Here is a 21,504-nt window from a genome sequence, read left to right as displayed (position 1 = left end):
GTGCCTTACGCTATTAGTAATTCAGTATAAATCAATAAGAATAGTCCATGTGGAAAATGACCTTTGGTAATCAGCTCTGTCAAGGCATGATACACATTTTGCTCAGATGCCCACACTTGTCAGTGCTAGACTTCAAACGGAGAATTGCAGAAATGTGCCTCCCTCCCAAGCCTTTATCCGGGAAAGTACGGAGGTACCTTGAAAGATCCAAATTTCAGCCTGGTTTGTACTTCTCTAGAGACCTGACAAACCTGAGGGCTTGTACGTGTCATGTAGCAGTGCGTCAGGGTTTTGTGATGGCTCTAGTCTGTGCTGGCAAGTCTCTTTAGTCTTTGGGAATCCTAAAGAGGTTTTTTAAGGTCAGGGACACACCACAGAAAGGTGGCTGTGAGGAAGCAGCCCATTTGTATCTATGCAACTTCTTCATTTCCAGAGCTGACCTGTCTGAAGTGAGCTGTGTGTGTCTCCATCTCCTGAGAGTCTCACACACAATTTCTAAGCCTACTCCATCAATCTGACGTTGTAGCTACACATTTTTGTCATGTGGTCTATAAATACATATGGATTTCCTACAGTGGATGTTTCTACCTACAAGTCTTTTTATAAAGACCATGTTTTTTGTAACACAGTTATCAGATAATATCTCTCTTCAGAGGTCAGTCATAAATATACTCATTCCACTTTATTATTCGTAGGGGCTTCTGCTTGATTTCTGGTAAGTTCAGACTCTGGGACAATCTCAGATGCTCACTGTACTATGGCTCCACTTTCCTGAGACCCCACCTGGCATGCTGCATCCAGCTCTGGGCCCCTAAATATAAGAAATACATGGACCTGTTGGAGCAGGTCCAGAAGAGGCCAGGAAGATGCTCAGAGGGTTGGATCACCTCTGCTATAGAGACAGGATGAGAAAGTTGTGGTTGTTCAGCCAGGAGAAGAGAAAGCTCCAGGAGACCTTAGAGCCCCTTCCACTGCCTAAAGGGGCTTCAAAAGAACTGGAGAGGGACTTTTGACAAGGACATGGAGTGACAGGACAAGGGGTAATGGCTTAAACTGACAGAGGGCAGCTTTAGACAACATATTAGGAAGCAATTCCTCACTGTGACAGTGGTGAGGCACTGGCACAGGTTGCCCAGAGAAATTGTGGATGCCCCATCACAATTGGGAAGTGTTCAAGGCTAGGCTGAATGGGTCCCTGAGCAACCTGGTCTAGTGGAAGATGTCCCTGCCCATGGCAGGGGTTTTGGAACTAGGTGATCTTTAAGGTCCCTTCCAACCCAAACCATTCTATGATTTTATGATTCTGTTGCCAAGTTGCAGTCTTTTAAGAAAGAACTAAAATAGCTGTTAGAAGAGTTCATAGGAGTCTTTTATGAAAAGGAAAAACAATGGGAAAAATTTGGATAGGAAAAGTTTGGGTATACAAAACACCTGGCTAGACATTTATCAATGTAGTGTCTTCTTTAAAACTTTCCATTCTTTCATTTGGGAATAATATACAATTCTGCTTGCTATTGCAAGACAGTGAATTAGCATTCATAGATTTATAAATAGGACTTTACCGAGTAGCTGATAAGCTGGTATTAGTGTTCATTTCAGTCTATTTCTAGTCCCTTTTGAGATGAAGGCAGGTTTTATTAAAACAGACCTTTCACAAAACACATCTATTCATTGCAGATTTCTATTAAACACCAAGGTGTGAGGGGCAGATTGGATTAATTTTCTTTCTTTTCAGTTTTGATGCCACTTTTCTAAATAATACTAAAGTTTCTTAAGCAAATGGGATGATCAGGTGGATAGAGTCCTATGGTGGGAACCAAGGGAAGTGGTGTGCCCTTATCTGACACACTGGAAGATTTTGCCCTGGTAGCTTTATTGCTCGTCTGTTTTTCTCCTCTAAGAAGCAAACTTGCTTCTGTCAATCAGTTTGTCAGATATATTGTGCTGCTGGACAGATTTGGAAATAGAGTTTGGATTTTTAGTTTCTTCCAGTGATTCCTAAGGCCTTGGTGAACAGGTGGCAGAAGAAGATGCTATTATTCAGAAACTGTTCTAATAAGTTCTAGAGATTTGCATAATGCAACAGGGATTTGCAAAAACCCTCAGGCTCAAGGGCATGTGCTTATCACTTGCCAGGGATCTGAAGGGAGCAATTCCTGCCTACACAGCAATGTGCAATCTGCTGGATGTATCATTGCTATATGAATTTTAGCACTAGCTGTGGTAAAAGAGACTGCTGAATTAATGAACAAATGAGATTGGGAAAATGGAATGGCTTGAAAAGCACCATTCCAAAAACTATAATCCCAGTTCCATCAGTCCAGTTTTCCATTACATGGTTTAACAACCACCTTTTACCATTGGGAAGGATAAAATGGGAAGTGTAAAGAAGACATTCATTATTCCATCTCTTGGCTGACTCCACAGCATCCCAGCAACAGCAAGTAAGAAAGAAGAATGGATCATAAAACCTCTGTTCCGCCAGCTGACCTTTGCCCACAACAAAAGCAGACCTTGAATTCTGTTTACTTATAAAAAAAAAGCGAGAATTTTTACAATGGCTGGCCATAGAATTTTGAAATTATTTTAAATATACCTATTTCTTGAGGAAACGCAGAAGTTAATGTCTTAAAGAGCTGTTTTCACAGTTAGGGAAAATCCATGCTTGTTTGGGCTTTAAACTAGTATTTGTGTATAATCAGACACAACTGCTTTCTCTACATAAAATACCCCTTCCATTTTCCACCTGGCATTAACAAAAGCAGCAGATATGCCTGTTGCTGTGGAGATTTTGAGCCACAGACCAATCTCAGTTCTTCTACCTGACTTGACTCACAAGTTACAGCAGCTGAAGGGTTTTTCCCATGAAACGTTTTCTGAACATATGTATGTTTCATTGAGTAAACCATGATGGAAAATCATTTGCACAGATATGCTTTCTCATCCTGTGGGTCCAGTGGTCAAGTTCATCACCATTAGCTCATCAATTCTCTTTCTGTATATCTTATTTTGCAATGCCATACAAAACCTTCATATCTTTTTTTGTCTCTTCCCCATATCCTGTAAGTGGTCTCTGTTAGTTCCTGGTGGTCTTCCCCACTCTGGTCACAGCAGATTTAACTTCTTGTGACACTGTGCAATTTGTGTTTTCAGATTTCAGTTCCTCATTTATTCCAAGTAGCCCAAACAGCCTTTGCTCCTGTTGCCTATGTTTACATGCTCATGTGGATGGCATCAGTGATAGGGTACAGCAAAGCCCAGAAATTAAACCTACATACAAAGTATAGATCTGGACACATTCAGATTGCTGACCTTTTATTTTTATCTGTGCTGCTTGAGACCTGTGTTAGATTTTCTTATGTTTTTCTTATGTTTTCACACCATTGAATTACTGGCTATCAGTGTTCCCCACCAAAACTAGAACACTGTAGAGAAACTTGTTTGGTGTTCTACTACCAGAAGAGCTTTAAATAATTATGTTACCAATACAGTTATAAAACCCATGTTGTAGAAGAAAGCTTTTTCTCAAAATAAGCCAGCAAATATCTGTATGCCATTTCAGACCTTGAAATATCAGCCTAGTGGCATATTTTCGTAGGTGTGATAATCTGACGAATTAGTCAAGAAAACGCAGGCGCAGGTAGAATATTTTATTAGAAGTGATATACTTGGAAAAAGTAGACAAGCTTTCTTCAAATCTGAAACAGAAGCAACAGACTTTTCAGCTAAGTGCAGGTTTAAAGAAATTGCTGAGAATTTATAACAGATCTTGTATGAGTGTATATATTTTTGCAGGGTAAATGGCACAGAATATGGCTATCTGAACCCTTTTTCCTGTGTGTGTGTATGTGTGTGTGAGAGAGAACTTTTAATATTCACACCAGAATGACCATTTTGATTCTGAAGTAGCCTTATTGCTCCCTGATTCCAGAGACTCTTCTCTCATTGACTGGAATGCAGAAACACTCAAATAGCACCAGGTGCTGGTTAAGCTACCTTTGGGGACACACACAATAAAAGTCACAAGCATCTAACAAAAAGGAAATGTCATGCCTTTTCACATTTATCTTTGCATCAGCTTCAGCATATAAGAAAACATAAAGGAAAAGGAAAAGATAAAAAACAAAAACCAGTAGACAGCACAGTTATTGTGGATCAGCAGACAGATCCAAGTAGAACTGCCTTTGAAACAGCCTTAGATAAGGAATGCCTTCAGGAACCTTCAGATGCAGAACAGTTTGTCAACAGCACCTTTACCTGTCCGTGGCTAGAATCCCAAACATAAATGAGTTTTACTGGAGCTTCTGTATAAACTGAGCTGTGACAGGGAGCAATGAGCTTTTGTTTTTCTTAAAGCATCTCCAAATGTGTGTTGTTTTCCCATGGGCGTGAGGTGGGTTAGCTTATGCCCAAATGCACAGGGATAGACGGTAGCTTTTTTCAGCCAAGAACACTGAAAATACAACTCATCCTTTCTGTACAAAGTCTGTGTGCAGGTAACTCTTGATAGTTTAAGATATATTTAGAAATAATCTCTGTTTATGATTATGTCTGTTAACAATTTCAAGCACTGCCTCTTAGGCATACCTTTGTTTGATTAGAGAAATAAACACACCAAAATCCATTTACTGTCTTCACCATGATCTCAGGGTTCTCTGCATCTTTGAAAAAACCTCCACTCCAAAATAACAAAAAACCCTGATATGCTCTGTGTCAGGGCCTCTCACTTGATGACTTCAACATTTCAGTTTAAGAAAGGAAAGGTGAATTTTTGTTCTTTCCTCTATGGACTAAGGTCTGCAAATTGTGGCTTTTACACATACTTAATCACACACAACTTAGGAGTCCAAGAAAAAGAAACCTAGTGAAATTTGGGCAGTCTGGTCCCAAACAGTTTGGGAGAAATCCAGTCTATACGCTCAAAGCCATACAAATTTTGCTTTTCATGTGTGGAAGTAGAAGTGGAAGAAGGTAGATGGCCTCAAAGATAAGCAGAGGAAGTTCTAATTAACCTGTAATATGGAATCCCTTCCCACCCGGCGAGGGCACAGGAAGCTTGAGTGTCTCCCGTTTCTTTAAGTCTTCCAGTGCAACTAATAGGAAACACTTGAGTGTCAGTCTTTCAGGCCATCTTCTGATGATGTGTGATGATAACACTGATCTCTTCTAAAATACTTTAGGAATTGGAACCTTTCCCCAAGAAGTGGGAAGCCTTGATTCTAGGCTCCACTCAGTTTGAGTGGTATTAGTTACTTTTTGGCCTTTTGAGAATGTAACGGGGCTCTTTATCGCAGCAAGGTTGTGCAACAGACAGGTTTATATCTCCAATAACACTTTTTTTAATGTTAAAAATCAGGGAACCAGCTGGTTAAGTAGCAAGACACTTAGTGAGCACAAAAGCCTATACAACTGGGCAGCCCCTAGAAGTGATCAAGTTTACTGATCATCCAGGACTTCAGGAATCTCCCCAGAATCATTTACACTCATTTTGCTGTCTCCTTTGGTTTTTACAATTTATGAACGCAAGGCAACTGATCGTATATAGAATCAAAAAGTCATACATTTGGAAAAGCTTTTTCTACTTGTAGACTTCTCAAGGTTGGGTTGGTTTTTTTTATGTTTGTTCTTGTGTTGTCTTTTTGTAAATGAAAAGCACCACTTGAAAAATTGTCCAACAGAAAAAAGAGCCTCTTTCCTGCGCATCCAAAATTTAAAAGAATATGGGCAAAACATAACTCATATGAATGCATGCACAGATAGCCAAAAGGTAAAAATTAGGACAAAACTGAGGCCAGAGCGGCTCATAAAGGGTAGTGGAACTGCTGTAATGTCTGCAGAAGTGCCTCAAGCCCTGTTTAGTCAGAGCTTCTCCACTCGTAGGCATTTGGCTGACACACATGTGGACTGATGAAAGGCAGCTGGGTCTGCACGCTGCTTGCAGATCAGGGTCTTTAGTTCAAAAAGAATCATAAGAAAGAAAATAGCTGTATAAACTACTGAATAGTGTACAGAAGGTCAAGCCTGCCAAAGAGGTCAGGCAGGTAATCATCAAAATTAGAGATAAAAGGGACCGTGATGTTACATAGTCTGCTCACCAGCCTACTGAGGAGTGTTCAGTGCAGTATAATAGAAGCATATCTGAGAGTGGGCATTGTTAGACCTCCAAAAGTCTAGATCAGGCTGGCCAGACTAATTGATCGGGAATTTAAAGTTAGACTTGTTATAGCAGGGATTCTATTCTATAGTGAGTGAATAACTACCTCAAAGATGGACAAAATAACCAATAAGAGCTGTTTGTCACCCAGAACATAAGGATTTTCTTCTCCCATTAGCATTTTACCGTGACTAAAACCATTACACTTGGAGAAGCAGTGAATATTTCATCACTAGCATGCAAAGCTACCTGTTACACGTTGGTTTTGGGGCAAATAGACTAAGGAAAATAACTACCATTGACTTGGAATACACATAGCACATATTGTTTCAACAGTCAGGGAAAAATAAGGTGTCTTAGCCATCTTGCTTCCTTGCCTAGCTTTGGTTACTATGCAGTATCAGAAAGAGTTTTCCCCCTATACCACCGGGTGTAATTAACTGTTTTATGGGAACACTGCATGGCTGCAATTAGCCAGTGATGGGGAAGGGTTAAGTAAGCAAGGTGGACCAGTAGTGTGTTCTCTTCTGGCAAAACCAGCAGCACATTTTCATGTGGGCTCAGGTGCCTTATTTTCAAGCTTTGAATTATTTTCTAATAATGCTCTCATCTTTTTAAAAGAGCTTTTTTCCTGAATATGAATTAATTCCTAAACTATCAATTCCTTTAACTATCACTCTGAAAAACAGACAGAAGCTGGGAGAAACGAGAGATAGACCATTCAGTGAATGAGACCAGGTATTCTTTCCTCTGTATTTAGCTTTACTGCTTATAGCCACTCTTCTCCGAAGTACCGGAATTTTTAAATAATTCTGATGTGTCTGCAATGTGTTTTGAATTATCATTACCTTCCCTCTATCCAGAAGACCCGTCATTTGGGTCCAATCTTTTTATAGTCACTTGAAAAATTTCATCTTTTTCACTGAGCAGGGAACTGAACAAAAGTCAAAGTAAAGTTTCTTATAGGGCAAAAGTCAGTAAAGCAATGATTGAGGTATTTAAATTGCAGCTTTAAAGATATTAATCACTGTTTTGGAGAAAAAATAACAGTAACATCAATGGTGTCTCAAACTTTCTGAAGTTTTGCTATTGCATTGCAAGTAGTTTTGTTGTCTGCTGAAATACATAAATTATTTTGGAGGAAAAAGGATTGTTTCCATATTTTAGGACTTGAAATGTCACTCAATAATCTGAAAATTTTTCTTGATCCATTTCTTTTCTTCTTGTGGGCGGCTGTTAGTGTTTAGTTTCTAAATTGTTCTACGACTGAAGCAAATCACAACTTCTGGTCGAACACCATTTTTTCCTGTCTCAATATTGTCATATTCCTGCAATACCTTCTTGGGCAATACCATAAAATGGCAATCTTTCCCAGGAGAGAAGAGCATCCCCTACAGATGCATAGCCTCAGATACAGATATATTTGCCTCAGCAAAAATTCAGAAAGTTTTCTGGGAAAACAAAGCTGAAGTGCAAGTTTATAAGGTGAAATTTTGAAATAGAGCAGTGAGGGGTGCACATCTTCCTAGCAGCTTTCTCAGTAAGTGTGTGATCTCCACTTGGACCTCCCTGGAAACGCAGCACTTGTACTATCTGCAGATTGTAGCGAAGGGACACTCTCAGCCTCTCTCTGCCTACAGAACATTGTGAACTGCTCTCTTCTACAGTAATTACAGCTACTTGAGCACAAGCTACTCTACTCTTACAGCTTGCATTGCAAGAACACCTCATGGTCAAACACAAGATCAAAGTCCTGCAGTTTTGCATGCTTCACATGCACACAAAGAGAAGGAGTCCAAGTCTTGAAAAGCCTGCAGAATAGATAGACAAAAGTGATTGAAATTGCTGGAAGATGCAGGATAGGTCTGGTTTTTAATGAGCTGTGCCAGGCACAGGGTATATGCAATCTTCAAATGCATTCCTGGGGGAGCATGAGATGGATGCCAAATGAGAGTCTGACACATAAGGATCAGATCAGACGGGTCTGAAGAGTTCTTCCCCAGGCTACAGAGTGGAGAGTTACTCTCAGAGTAAGCCAGAAAGGAATTACACCCACTGTCAACCTGGGTACAGACATCCAGCCATGGAGGTGCTACAGGCTGCACATGGCAGCACAGCACTGAGCACAAGTGTTAGCAGGGGTGCAGCCCCGTGAGCACAGCACCATGCTCCGCTGCTGGTGTCTGAAGCACATGGACCAAGTCTCAGCATCATTCTGGAGCAGTCATCCTGCTTCCCCTTCTGCAGGAGCCTCCCACTTTCCACTGTCTTCAAGTCCAGAGCCCCAGGGCTAGCTCACAGACAGTGTGATGGAAAATAACCTTTCTTCTTAATCAGATCCCCTTAAAAGTTGATCTAAGAAGAGTCTTTTAGCACAAATTGCCTTGATCTCTTTCTCAGCGGAAGAAAGAAAATGATGTTCTGAATCATGACTTTTAGATGTTGCAGGGAGCCTGTTTGCTTTCTTTGAAATCACGCACTGCAAAAAAAGTCCTCCAAAAACAAGGGAGCTTGGCTAGAATACAAGAATTAACAATGACTGGAAAACAGCTCCCATACAATTTTAAGGATGCAGGCATCCAATCCTCATGGGTATAAAGACTGGGATTGGGCGGAAACTGCCCCAGTAAGTGTAAGAGGCTGAGCAAGTTAGTAAGTTTTCTGCAGTGCAAAAATCCAAAGTCAACAGTAATCTTAACAGTAATCAAAACAGATACAATCTCCTTATTCAGGCAACGTTCCTGTCACCCCAAATGTCCTCCACAGAACACTTATTCATAGACAAGTAGGGGTCTCACTGCAGTTTACCTTTATTACCCCTTTTCCAGACTCCCAAGACCTGCAGCTATATGTTTTCTTTGGATTGTACTTACTCAGGCAGACTATGTTTTTTCCCAAGAGAAGCATAAAATATCCTTGCATCAGAGTTCTCCTTCACTGAAACTTTTATCTCCAGCTGCCTGTGTGTTCAATCTCCAATTCCATTGCTACTCTACAGAACCTTTGTCTATGACCTTGGGAAGGAAGTGTCAAGTCTGCACATAAGATGGGGCAATGATGGATTTCTATTATGGAGCAACCCAAACTGTCACTGCCAAAAGCATCTCAGTGAGATGCCTTACCTTCAGGCATATTCTAGACATTAAGCCCTGGGTTCATGAGACTTTCACTTAAGCACAAGTAAGGATCACCACAGCTCCCTGTATAGTCAGTGAAATGAGGCATTCCAGCTCAAACTGGAGACAGAAAAAGTGGCCTCTGGAAGATAAAGGCTGTATTTAGGGAGACACTGTAGTGACTATGCTGCACAATGTCACTTTATCCTTCTGTTTCCCCAAGCAAGTCCTGGATTTCTCTTAACAACTGCAACCTTCCCTCCTTTCAAGAGATCCTTATTTGTGATTCTCTAGTAAACAGGTGGAAATACACAGTTTCTTCCTTAACAGCATAGTTTTCTTCATCATGTACTGTTTTACCTATGTGTGTTAGGGCCCATCCCCAGTGGCCAGGACAGCTGCAGAGTGTATCAGTGATCATGAGCTGAACCTGTGGTTTTTTTGGTGCTTCGGCTGAAGGATTAATTTGTTTTGCTGCCTAGTAGGTGGGCTCTAACATCATGTGATTTTGGTTGGTTTCTAGCCCTTCATAATTTTGGCTCCTCTGGTATTACTTTAAAGTTAATTTTAGAAAATTACTGCCAACCACCCTGCAAGACATTTGTGTAAATTTTATTTGCTGGGGCAGGTGAAAAAGCCTTGCAGTGGCCCATGTATAATAACTCTTTCCTGCTGGGGTAACAGGAGCATGAACACGTTCTTTGCCTTGACCAAGCCTATCAGGAAGAGTTCTGCAAGGCTAGTGTAAACCATTTTGTTAGCACTAAGCTTAGAGAAAGCCATTTCTATAAAGCCTACAGTTTGGTGATCAAATACAGGAAAATGGACCTTTTAGGAGATTTGCATGTAATCGTTTGCAGAGAACTTCATACTCTATATTGGGTGTTTGGATCAGATAGAGCATTAGTGTCAGACTGAGAGAGGCCACTTCACGGGCAGCTCATCAGACTGCCTACTGATTACATTATTCTTTTACAAGTTGGGTTTGAGTAAAGCTGCAGAAGCTTTTGTAATGCTGAACCATAATTAGGGGCTTGAATTTGCCTTAAAACTTTAGATGATGTGGATTACTTGCATAAATATTTCACAAGGCATGATATAAATATTCTGTGGTGATTAGGATTATTTATACTGTCTCTATCAGAAGAAAGTCTTTCTTTCTTGATCCTTACTTCTTTGATTTTGAAAAAGATACAAGAAATCTCCCACATACTTGGAAATTACATTACCTGTTTGTGCTTTTAAATAGCAGCACAATTTAAGCCTCGGAGACGGATGTTGTAGAAAATCATGTAGCTAACTTACACAATCTGTTTCTACTGTTGTGCCTACAAATGAGCAAGCTGAGTATCCGGCTCGGGCAATTGCCCGTGTAATTTTCTGAAAATCTGCCGTATTATTTTCTTCTGTTGGCAAAAAATTTTAAGTGCTGCTGTGCTGCTCCAGAGCACCCCAAGCCCTGGAGGGACTGCACTTCGGAAGGGAACAATTTTCTCCCTGCTCCTCTCCATCTTGCTCAATGGATAATTGTTTTCTGCTGTTTTGGGTCAGGTTAGTAACCTCAGGAGCTGGGGAAAGGAGATCTGAGGTCTGCATTGTTTCTTGTCCCTTTCTACCTTCTGCTTCATTTGGGGAATAATTGCGTAAGACCCAAACACTTGCTCCATGATCTATGCTGGGACAGAGGCAGGTAACAGGTAACAGCTGTGATGCTTTTATATATCCCAGCATTTCATTCCTCACAGAGCTGCTGCCAATCTAGAGGTTTGCCACCCAGAGGAGGGTCTACCCAAGGTCTGCTCTGTACAAACAAGAACGTTTCCAAGCCCCTGCTGACAGTGACTTTTTGACTTCCTCAATAGAAAATGCACTGTCCTGGTAAATGGCTAAAGAAAATCATTGCCTATCTTCACAGCATAGTGGAGGGGAAAAAACCACAATTTGGAAGAGTAGCACAAATCACCCACAAGGCAGGTGAAGTCCATGTAACACGTCTTCTTCATACTCCACTTCAGCACAGGTGAATTCATTCATTCCTTTTTAACCTCACATGGCCCTTTTTTCCCCAGTATGCCAGTCTTCATACAGAGCATGTGATTAGTTCCCATTTTCTAGGCACAACTAATCATTTCTTAATTTTAGTGACATGGCAGCTGCCCAGGTTTTTCTTGTTAAGATGATATTCATTTGTCCCCTTTGTTTCATTAATTTTCCCCTCTGGCTTTAAAACTATAAATCAAATACACTAAATTAAATTAAGTAAAATAAACATAAGTGCAGGTGGAAATTCAGGAAATATAAATAACTAAGACTACTTTTCCAAGACTGCTTTTTTAATCAATTCTAAACACAAGGTATATATTGCCTGTTGAACTAAGAATGTTGTGACCACCTATTGTTAAAGAGCAGCAATAAATCTGCACAACAATTCCTTATTCCTATGATTCACTGACACATTTTGCCAGACAGATAGTTCAGCTGGCTTTTTTTCCAGAGGTGTATTATGCTGTCCACTGGAAAGGTGTGATATGCTGCCATGAGGAAAGGCATGAATGCTGTTTGTCCCTTAGGAAAATTCTTTCTTTCTCCATCTCTGAAGGGGTGAGGCTCAGGATGCTAAACCAGACTTCTAGAATGTGATAATCAGGGCTTCATATACACTCCCCTTCACCTTGAAAAGCAAACTGGCAGATATTCTCCCACTTCCCTCCTCAATCCAGCAGGATCTCTGATGCCCTGAAATACCAGTGGAGCAAATCACTGCCTTTTATATTCTGCAGGGAACCGAGCACTGCTGTGCAAGCAGGGCGCCATCCTTTCCACTTCATCCCATGTGTCAGCAACCCAGGGATGTCCTGGTGTCCACCCTGCTCGCCACTTTGCATAGGATAGCTCTCACACAGGATCTCAGCCCTGCAGAACTGCTTCATGCTGGTGGGGTTTTAATCAATCAGATATGCTATGAGATGAAACTGCCTGAGTTTTAGACTAAATTATTAATTTATTTCTGCTATCAGACAGAGGTACCTAAGGGTTATTTAGGCAGGTCATGTTTTTCTCCAGCACAAGATTAGCTACAAATTAATATTGATCAATAAGATTTCATGTCAGTGTCTGTACAAGTCACTCAAAACTCCTGTGTAAAGTGAGGGGAAGACGTAAAAAGAAGTTAATCTGTTTACACTCTCTTTCCTTTGACAGGATAATAAACCCAGCCAGCACACTACAGAATACACTCTGCTATCATTTACACAGCCTTCCTGTGAACCCACAAAGCAAAGCCTCGTTTTAAAGGCCAGAGCTGTACCATGATGTCTTTTGTTTGCCGTGGTGCTTAACATCATTGGTGCACCAGTTCTAACCTTGGTTAGAGACTTTCCTATTTTAAGGTGGTACAAAGGCATTGTCAGTGATAGGACTTAATGCAAAGAACTACTGCAGTTGTTGTACTGAGGTAATTGCAATCACAGTACTTCTGCCCACACCTGTTGTTCCTTTATGGTGAGAATTCTGCTAATTTAAAGTATTTTGAGTGTGACAAACAGCCTTTTAGACTGTTTCAGTGGCTAGAAATATGATGTGCAGGTACAGGAAATGACAGAATTTTGAATCAAATTATTACACATCTCTGTGCCTCAGTTTCCTTATCTGTCAGAAGCATAAGTCTGCTCCCCAGAATGGTTTGGGCTATAAGGGACATGAGAGATCATCGAGTTCCACACCCCCTGCCCTGGGTAGGGACACCTTCCAGTAGAAAAGGTTGCTCAACCCTCTGTCCAGCCTGGCCTCGAACACTTCTGAGGATGGAGCATTCGGAGCTTCTCTGGACAGCCTGTGCCAGTGCCTCACCACTCTCACAGGGAAAAATTTCTTCCTAGCATCTAATCTAAATCTCTCCTCTTTTAGTTTAAGAGTCTTCCCTCTTGTCCTATCACTATCGGCCTGTGTAAAAAGTCGCTCTCCCTCTTTTTTACAAATTTCCTTTAAGTACTGGAAGGCTGCTGGAAGATCTCCCCAGAGTCTTCTTTTCTCCCTGCCTAACAACTCTGACTCTCTCAGCCTGTCTTCACAGAAGAAGCGTTCCAGCCCTCTGACCATTGTATCTGCCAATCTGATAACAGATCCCAACAGATCTGATAACAGTATTTCAAAGTTTACATACCCAATGCTTGTAAAGCCCTTAAAGGTTCTTGGATGAAGCTTGATAGAAGAAGTTACTAGGTGAAAAAAGCTGATACTACTTATTTATTGATAACAGATAATACCATTCTGTGTATATTGAACACTATTAAATCCTGTTGCCTTGTCATTTCAGCTCTGTGAGAAGTCAGCCTTTGTATATATCCACTCTTTTTCACCTCTTTTGGGACAAATTATAAACATACGAGTATAATCCAGTGAATATAGTCCATGAAACAATTTACTGACCTTCTTTAGAAGTATCTCTGTGAATGTTCTGTATTTCTGGCAGCCCTTCTATTCACACTAGCATGAATACACCCGTTTTAAATCAGCTCTTGATCTCTGAATGCCAAATCCTGTGAGAGATAAAGTAATTCTGAAATATTACAGCCAAATGTGCAGCATAAAATGAAGGCGTGTTTATTGTTTGTCTTACTTTCCCCTAACTATTTAGTCTCTGCTCTGCTTGTCTCTTCCCTAAATATAATGTGCCTGAATACTGGTTAAGTTGGGAAACAGATTCTTTGAACTAACTTATTGCCAAAGTTTGTGTTTCCTAAGTACTTTCATAAGTCTACCGGAGACTGCAACATATCTTCCCCTGATTCTTTTTTTTTAAATTTTAATCTGAAATACTGGCACATAGATAAAATAGAAGGTTCTGTTCTGTTTTCCTCTGAATATGTGCAAGAATCACATCATTCATACAGAGACATTCAACGACTATTATTCCTGCCTCAAGTCCAAAGAACATAATTTTGACTGTTCACTGCAAGTGGATATATAAGATTGTTACAAATTGATGCCAAGGGGCCCATACTTGGAATCAGTTTTGTTTTTCTTTAAGTTCCAAATTGCAAGAGTGTGCATAATGAATGTGTTATCTGGTCCTTCTGTTTTGTATTTTTGAAGGAGAAACAGCACATACTGCAAAGTAAATTGTCCTACTTGTTCAGGTTCCATGGCAACCCAGTATTGCTGCAAATTCATTTTGCTCTAATCAATTAGAAATTTTGCTCTGGCAGCTGGAATGAAAGTTTACAGGCCAAATCCTGCTTGTTGTACTTGGACCTGCAGTTGCAGTAAATTCAGTGAGATACTTGTCTGAGAAGGAAACAAACTTGTAGCTTTCGTCTCTCTCTTAGTTTAATTTTTGTGAAAAGGTCAGATTTAATTCTTGGTTTTCTGTCCAAGCAAGAAAAAAAAGAGGCAATTCTCTTAAAGGATCCACAGTTTAACACACAGTTGCCTTACAGCCTTGTTGACTTGTTAAAAAGGAAGGTATTGCTTTGCTTCCCATGCATTTTAATTGGATGTTGTCAGCAGAGCTGCCTAGTGCACACCTTCCATCCAGCAGCTGGCAAAATCTCCTGTTGAATCCACCCTGTCATTCCTGCCCAAAAGGCAATTTTCCAGGGAGCATGGCGGTATGTGCCTGTGCCCTTCATAGCAGCACAGCCCTCAGTAACATGGTTAATATGCACAATTCCTAGGGAGTCTTCCCTTGTAAAGGTCAGCTCATGCACTGCTGGAAGTGCACGTAATGACCGTGAAAGCCCACGGGATCTTCTCATGTGCACTCTGCAATGGTGGAGTTGATTAAAACCCACAGTTACCATTAAAAAGGTTTTGGTTATATTTTTATTTACATTTTTTTCTTTTATCCTTGCCAAAACTGCAATACTGGGAGACGGGGAAAGCTACCAAAAAAAAACCCAACAACTTGCAACCATGTGGAAATGGCAGAAACTTTCTGATGTGGACTGACAAAAGCACTGACATTTTGCTTTTAGGGTTACAATTCCAAATTCAGCTCGTTCTGCTCCTGCTCTTTATGTCCAGACTACAGAATTCATGTATAGTTATGCCAAGCGTGCTGTCGGAGCAAAACACAGGAAGAGCTTTGGGGCTCTGCTGTAATTTACCATACATTTTTTGGTTTTTGGCTAGTCACACCATTAAGCTCCTTTTTATGCATTTTCGCTGGTGTTTGTGTAAATGAATGAAACGCTTGAAATAATTTTTTAATCTAGATTGTCTTTCTCAATGGCTGGAAAAATGTGTCCTCTCCTTTCAAAGTACATTGGAAAACTGTAGGGGTGTATAGGGAGACATTGACTTAACACTTCTTTTCCATTTCAGTCATCATCACACTAGAATACAGCATCTGACTACATGGGATTAGAAATACATGTCAGCCTGTTTTGTAATAAAAGCATAGCAAATCGAAGTCCTGATTTAAACTTTGTTACATGTCAGGGCTCATCAAATCTCTATTGCCACAAAGAAGATGATGCAGAGTAGACTTTGCTTCTCCAAAAGCAGATCAGAATTAGAGCTGAATCTGTTTTCATGTCAGGGACTGTGACAAGGAAAGCAGTGCTCATCCACTTGCACATGCTCCTTTTTCTTCCTGTCTCTCTCCAGCTCCTACCAGTACTTAGCACAATGGGAAGGTTACAGCCTTGGCATCATAAAAAGGGTCAGGGAGTGTGAAGTGGGCTTCCTTATAAGCTGCATTCCTAAAGGAGGAACTTCTCTGTCTGGAGGGTTGTCAGAAAGAAGGAGACCCAGACAACTCCACTGCTGATCATAACAAAACACACAGGGCTCCCAGTTTCGGCTCTCAGTCTGCGTGCTGCACAGGCGGCTGTTCACACGATGGAGTGCAGGCTCTCAACCAGCGCTGGCTTTTCTCCTTCAGGTGACAGGTGTCTCTGAGCACAGGTACAGTCCTGTATTCTCCTTGGATCCCAGGGTTTGCTTCTGATGCCACAATTTCTTCTCTATTTATAATTAGCAATTTATATGACTGGCATATGCCAAGGAGGTGACATCCAAGAGTTTATTATGAGAAAAACTGATGACCAAGGTGGAAGGAAACATAGCAGAACCAGCTTGGGGGGGATTTAAATGTTAAACCCACTTTATTGTTTTGGGTATGTGTCCTTTTCTAAGTGTTTATGTTGTGTTTAGTAAGAAATATCGTACACCTATGTTGTGAGGTATGCTATGTTCAAAATGTGGTTTTTTAGGAACAGATGATTTGTTAAGTTTGCTGGTTTTCTTGTGCTGACTGTTCTTTTATTTTGATGGATTTTGCATGATAAAATTTCAGTATTTGGGAAAATGTGGGAGATTAATCATTATGACTTTCAGATCAAATGTAGCAAGGGGAAAAGCTCATGTTTAAATGCATTGTCCTGTATTATATGTCTGTGTTCATATTCCCCCTGTTTTTATTGATGTACTGCACATATCTGACCTCCACATTTGCCTGATAGTTTTTTCACCAGTCTGAGGCTTCTGACTTCCAGTTTTGTTTAAAAATCTGATTGGAATAAGACCCTGATAACCATTAACTGCTTACAGTGTGGTTTTCCAATTGAATCTACTTAACCTACACGTACCTGATTTCAATTTCCTTGCCATCAGTAGAAGCTCTTCCTCAGTCAGGCACAGCTCTATGTAAAGTATAATCTTAGAACCCGATTTGACATGTTTTTCATCATTTAATCAACGAAATGACGCTGGTCTGAGCTGTGCTTCTGCCCTATATCAGTGCGGTGGTTTGCTGAGGTGCTTCTGCCCCACATAGAGGTACCCAGACCTCTCCTCTACCTCTTGCCTGCATGGTGGAGGTCTTGCGCTGTTTGCTTTATAAACTAGAGGGAAGGGAATTGTTAAACCAGTCCCCAAAAGGACTTTACACTTTTCACATGGAATCTGAAATAATTCACCTCACAATACGTCGAGCAAAGCTTTCTCTTAGTAAGACGCAGCGCGGCCGCATCGATAAGAACGATTCATTGACAGTGAGCGCCCATGTGGCACAAAGCGCACCTCGCACCAGGAGCTCTTGCCGATGTCAACATCTTAAAAAAAACCAAACCAAAACAAAAAACCCAACAAAAAAAACTGACGGAGGCGAGTTTTAAAGGATGGATATGAGGTGGGTAGGAGTTTTAAAGGACAGCAACAGCCCCAGGGGCAGCAGGTAACGGGGTCAGATACGTGCAGTCGGCCGCCCCTCAGGCAGGGCTGCCCCGCAGGGGCAGGCGGTGGGGTGGGGGGGGCGGCCTTCCCTCGTTTCCCGGCTCGACTTTTATTGTCTCTCTGTCCGTGTTTTGCCGTGGGTTTTTTGTTCATTTTATTTCTTTCTGTGTTTTTTCCCCCCTCCCTTCTCTGTGTGTGTGTGTCTGTGGCCCGCAGCGGACTCTGAGGAAGAGTTTGCCCCTCAGTCATTCTTAGTTCAAAGTGGCTCTGGAAACCTGTGTGTCGCCGCCAACGGTGAGTGACTCTCTCGCTCTCTCTTTCTCTCTCTCTCTCTCTCTCTGTGCCTACTTTTTCATGCCCTTCTTGACAGCTGTGCGCGGGGATGTAGGTTGGTTGGGGGCGCGGGTGTGCTCGTTGGATTGGTTTGGGGGGTTTTATATAAAAAGTAAAAAATCGCCCGGCAAAGGTTGGAAGATGGAGCGTCGGGCAGGTCCGCGCTGGGTGCCGTGCGCGCTGCTGTGCGGGACCCCATGTGGTACCCGGGCAGCGCTCGCAAACTTGGCGTGAGTTGAAGGCTGGAGCCCGCTCCCTTTTGCGGCGGTGGAATTTCGGGGGAGGTTGGCTTTTTTTATTTCATTAACTCCCGGCTGAAAGACTGGACAAAGTGCCTTCCCCTTCTATGTGAGGGCGGCAAGGTGCAGCCTGAGGGCTGGCGGGGTCGGAACCTGTCAGGAACCTGTCACCCAAGGGCAATGACGAAAACGCAGAGTTCCTTTGATAGTTGTGACAATGGCATCAGCACCATCTCAGAGGAGGGTGTCTGTGCCCAGTCTCCCTCCGAGGCGCTGAGAGATGCCCTCAGGGTAAGTATTTGAGGAGCAGCAGCACAGCCACATCCTATCGGGATGCTCTGAGACTCCCCGGGATGCTCTGAGATTCCCCGATGGGTTGCTGAGGGTGCTCAGCACCGCCGGATGGTCCGTAATGCTTAAGCAAATTACAAGGAGAGGAATGAAATTCACAGCTCTCTGCTGCAAAGACAGTGAGTAATAAATGGAGAGGTAACGCTCATTGGCAAAGAAATGTGAAATTTCATCAAGGGTAGTGTAACCTGACGAAGTGCAGATTACAGCAGTGGAATAGCAGTGGCCACTCAGGCCGCTGCCATCCGGCTTGAGTGATAATTGCTCACAGGTCTGATTTATGATGAAGGAGAAGGCATTCAAAGATATCTTGAAAGAGAGAAAGAAAGGTGAGAGAGAGGTTTACTGCAGCTGGCAACAGCTTAACTGCATTTATGTTAAGCTTCTAAGAAGGTTTCCTAGTATGCTGTTATCTTCAAGTAAGGAGAGAAAGTTTGACATTTAATTTGTCCGCCCTCCCCCTTTCCCAGCTTCTCTCTTCTTTTGTTGCATTTGTTATGGTAAAAACAAACTTTCCCTTCAAGGTTTTTCAAAGGAGAAGGTTATCTCCTCTGAATTGTCATCCTAAGGAGAGTAGGGGGAAATAGTGTTGTATTCATTTAGGAAACTGATTAAAATTCATATCCTCTGTTCTGCTTCCGTCTTCCCCTCCCACCCTATAACACACACACACACACACACACACACACCTGACTGCTTGCAGTCACAGAACATGGAAATCTGAAATAACGTCAATGACCCTCTTGTTGGAAATAAAACCAAACTCACACTCCACCTCATGTTTTCCACATCTTAATGTATATGTATGTACTTTCTCTTTGCTCATTTAGGAAATACATATGTACACGTACATGCACACCCTCCAGGTAAAAAGAGGGAAGAAAGAGTAAGCAAGATTAAAGACCTTAATCTCTTCTTTTACTAATTAGCTGAAAAACAACAAAAAAAAAGCCTTGTTCAGAGTCCACACAGTGGGTTGACCACATTATTATATTATCAATGTGCTGGTGAGTTAGACTTCAGGCTTTTCAGCTGCCTGCTTATTTAGCCTCTTTTTTTTTTTTCTCAGTGCTTTTTGCATTGGCTTGTAGACATACTCCATTCCCTGAGGCCTTCTTTGTGTGCAGGATTCAGTAGGTTGGTAATAAATATGTCCCACACAAAGGCAGGGCGTCTGGGGTCTCATTTGCCTGCTTATTCTAGTTGTTCAGTAATCAGAAGTGCAGGTAATGCCAGGACACTGGTGACCTGCTAGGATCAGCTCAGCATCACTCTGCTACCAAGAGGAAAACAAAGGTGACTTATTTTGCCACCTATCAACCCATAATCTGAAAGTTCACATGAATAAGAAGCACAGACCATAGAAGCCCATCATGTCTAAAACCCAGAGACTCTTCTGACCTCTGTAAATGGATTTAATTGCTTTAGTTCTTTAACGTTCTGTTTCTATGAGGCTTAGTCAGCTTAAACTTTAAATGACAAAGGCAGGTCTTTATGTTCCTTAAATGGTGAAAATTAGTAAAAGCTTATTTTGGTTAGGACTAAGTTTAATACAGTTAGAGCACTCATTCTCGGAGAATAGTAGCTGTCTCAACAGCAGGACAGCCTGAGAATGCTGTCCAAAGGATTTGTGTTGCACTTTTTAATTGATTGTGGCTAGGTTTTCCTACCACAGCTGTGTAAACTCAGCCTTAGAGAAGCTCATCCAAAGTAAGTAACACCCAGGGAGCAGCACCACTGTTACAAATCCCCATGTAAATTGCAAATATAATGCACATGGAACTTAAGAAACATGCTACTTTTTGAAGATACGGTAGGCTATTCTTTATCTAAGTTCCTTTCATTCCAGAAAGGTAATATTGTCTGCAATACTATTTTTACAGTTCCAGAAAAATGTCCAATTAAATTCTCAAATGCAGGCTGAAACCAACTAATATATATACAAATACGTGGGCATCTTTTAGGGCTTTTAGTTTTATGTTAGATGCATTACAAGCCATTGTTTGATTTTCTTTATTTCTAAGTAATTTAGAACATTGAAAGCCCCAGTTTTTATTTTACCTATAATATCAGCAGGTACATAATTGTAAGGAAAAAGAGACTTTTCAGACTTGGACCTTTTAATTTTTCTTTTTATATATGTCAAGTCCAGAAGGCTTTTTACTTTACCTAAAATTACCCAAAGTAACTAAGGTGTGAATGTCTCCATTTCATAGAATCCTAGAATGCTTTGGATTGGAAGGGACCTTAATCATCACCTTGTTCCAACCCCCACCTATGGGCAGGGACCCCTTCCACTAGAACAGCTTGCTCAGAGCCTCATCCAACCTGGCCTTGAACACTTCCAGGGATGGGGCAGCCACAGCTTCTCTGGGCAACCTGTTTCAGTACTTCATCACTCTCATAAGTAATTCCTTCCTTGTATGAAATTTAAATCTCTCCTCTTTTAGTTAAAAACTATTACCCCTTGTCATATCAGTACAAGCCCTTGTAAGAAGTCTCTCCATCTTCCTTATAATCCTCCTTTAAGCATCGAAAGGTCACATGCCTTCCCTTTTGCAGACTAAACAGCCCTGTCTCTCTAAAACATCTCAGGATGTTTCTGTTCAGAAACCTTAAGATTTCCTGATTTGAGGATTTCAGCACTATTTGAAAAGTAGGCTGACTTGGGGTATCTTGGTAGACATTAAGAAACACTAACTAGTTTTTCAGGTTTCTTATGTATACTGGTGTGTAGGTATATATGTATAGGACTCAGGAGCAGCAGAACTGTCTGAAGGCATCCAGTCTTTAATCTGGTTGTTTTAAGAAACTAACAGCTGCTGTGCTGGATCAGAACATGCAGTCCCTGACAAGGGTATGGGAGAAGAAGCGTGAGCAAGTGGGACTGTAGGGAGAATATTGGCCAGCTGGGAGAGGTTGAGCACTAGCCAAGGAGGGCTGTAGGTGTGTGTGTTTAGCTTGTCAGTGGCAGCTCTCTTCCATTTGAACCAGCAAATGACATGAGAAATGCATTAAAAAAAATTGGGCGTCTTTAGGGAATGGTGTTCAGGAGGAGCACATCAGGCTGACCATTGCTGCCCACTTCCCTCAACATCCACAGCCGTGGCACTGGGGACATTAGCAGGTACGT

At 41.5% G+C, this 21,504-nt stretch overlaps 1 protein-coding gene across 7 annotated transcripts in view; it reads left to right on the top strand.

The window, feature by feature from the left end:
• Positions 1–21,504, top strand: part of TENM4 (teneurin transmembrane protein 4) — a 1,563,774-nt gene that overhangs the window by 1,289,946 nt on the left and 252,324 nt on the right. Inside the window, exon 1 of one of the 7 annotated variants that reach the window (XM_017735921.1) lies at positions 17,665–17,742. The exons of the other annotated variants lie outside the window; for them this stretch is intronic. The gene's annotated coding sequence lies outside the window, so the exon portion shown is untranslated. Of the gene's footprint in view, positions 1–17,664; positions 17,743–21,504 lie in introns of those variants that run through there. 7 annotated transcript variants of the gene reach the window in all.

This window comes from Corvus brachyrhynchos, unplaced genomic scaffold (genome assembly GCF_000691975.1).
Source record: "Corvus brachyrhynchos isolate BGI_N302 unplaced genomic scaffold, ASM69197v1 scaffold44, whole genome shotgun sequence".
In the NCBI taxonomy this organism is placed as follows: domain Eukaryota; kingdom Metazoa; phylum Chordata; class Aves; order Passeriformes; family Corvidae; genus Corvus; species Corvus brachyrhynchos.
The sequence above is the reverse complement of the archived record's forward strand: the minus strand, read 5'-3'. Positions and strand labels throughout refer to the sequence as shown.